The sequence below is a fragment of the Xyrauchen texanus genome, chromosome 5 (assembly GCF_025860055.1).
Source record: "Xyrauchen texanus isolate HMW12.3.18 chromosome 5, RBS_HiC_50CHRs, whole genome shotgun sequence".
In the NCBI taxonomy this organism is placed as follows: domain Eukaryota; kingdom Metazoa; phylum Chordata; class Actinopteri; order Cypriniformes; family Catostomidae; genus Xyrauchen; species Xyrauchen texanus.
In genome coordinates, this window is record NC_068280.1 from 4,010,008 (window position 1) to 4,012,207 (window position 2,200).

Below are 2,200 nucleotides of genomic sequence, written 5' to 3' on the forward strand. Positions count from 1 at the left end.
ACGACTTTAAAAATGTCATGTGGTGTAACGTCAATTAAAAGGTATTAAAATACTTTCTTTGCCCCTTGAATGCACGAGAGTGTATGCAACGTAATCATTATATTTAAAAAATGTTTTCAAACACAGTTTCTAATGTACAAATATTTTTTTGTCAGAAATGGCGTTTTCTAAGGGTTACTCTATACGACCGAAACAAAATGTGCTTTTTCATAAAACCGTCACAATATTAATGTTTGCTTTTTAAACTCCACATACAGTCTTGAGGGTCTAAAGGGATTTTCATTTATTTATTTATTTATTTTGTCACTTGACAACAAAATGGCAACCTACATGCACCAAATGACTTTGACTTTGCAGACAAAAGTTTTTTAGATAATAATTAACAATAATTTAAGAAATAATAACAATGATTATCCTGCACTAACCAGGCCAAAATAATTTTTTTCAAGAATGGCAACTTTTAATGAGACTTTTTTACTGTCTCCGAATGGTTACACCACATTTGTTTTTGTTTTTTACTTTAACCCAGTAACGCTGTGTGTATCAAATATGATTTGTTACAATGTTTGATGACTCCTGTTTCACTCTCGGTTCAAGCTGACGAGCCAAACAACCTGTTGTATGTAAGTTTCACATGTTTATGGCACCATCTAGTGGTTATTTGTGAAAAAAGTGGTTTCAATGTTTATATCGATCTATTTAAAATGGCAGTCTTGTGTGAAATGTGACTCTTATGTTGGGATAAATGACAGCTTATTTTAATAAAGTAAAAATGACAGTAATTATTATATTGTTACTGATATTTTAAAATGAGTATTTGCTGAATATAAGCAACTTGTGCTTGGTTCAAATGTTAAATATTATTTTATTGAAAACCTTGTATCAAATATGATACAAGATGCTTTTGAGGTTTATATCTCAATCACCATTACATTACATTCATGCCCACCACAAAAAAATAAAAATTAAATCATTATAATTATAATAATAATAATATCAGTGCTTTGAAAATTCAGACATATACATTTTATAAGCTATATTTAAAGTGTGAACTAATATTTCTGTGTATTTTCATATATGCAGCCTGCTCTGTCATTATAAAGATCTCATTATTTTACATCACAAGCTGTGATGATGTCATCTTACCATAAGCCTAAGAATAGAAATGTCAAAATTACATTGAAAAATATGTATTCAAGTAATTATTCTGTGTGAATTGTGTCTGAATTGACACAAGTATGCATATAACGTTTGTAAAAAATTTTACAAAGCTTGTTGTCTTCGTCTCTATATGTTCCTTGGGAACTATGAATCAAAAAGATACCCAGGGGCGGGGCCAGAAGGGTGGCATGGGGTGGCACCTCAAGTTGGACCCCGCATCCTGGAGATGGTGCGCAATGACTTAACCCGTCCGTGTCGTGCACGGTCCATAGCGATGTTCACCCCCAAAAAATCACTGGATGCAACCCCTTACTCAACTTTTGCCACCTCCGGCAAAAAAATCCTGGACATGCCCCTGAAGATACCCCATTTGTCATGTCTTGCCTATAGTGTTTATTTTGTATTTTGAATTTCAAGGGAAACTGTTTCAGCTGTTCCTCTTAGAAACTGTCCGATCTTTACAAACATCGCCTCAAACCAAGCAGCATAGAACTGACATCGCCAGAATTATACCAATACGAGGCTGACCATGGCGACCACTGTGCTTGCTCTGTTTGATTAGCTAAATCTGAAGTAAAGGCGCAGTTCATAGACTGTCTCCCCCGAGTGTGTGGCCTATAAGACAGGTGTTGCTCACTGACTGACCTCTTCATCTGTGCACATATATGTGGGTTAAAGAGTACTGACAGGGGGCTGCAGTCCTCACAGCTCTATGTCTTAGGAAAGTACGTGCCATAAAAATACCTAAGATAACATTTCACTCCCTCACTTATTGCATTGTGAACTTTGACCTGTTCTTTTCCTAACCATAAGGAATAGGCTCTATGCGTAGCTCGAATCGATTTAGCAATAATTAATGGGTTTGTAACTGCTTAAGTAGGAAAGTCATAAAAGTAATTTGAGCAGCGAAGCAAAGGGGCGGGAATTCACAAAGCAGGGCGTGGATACGCAACATAACGGGTGGGAGAGATAAATGGGTAACCTCGCGCACCCCGTCAGGGAGACCTCAAGGCAAAGAACTCATTTGAGGTAACGGACC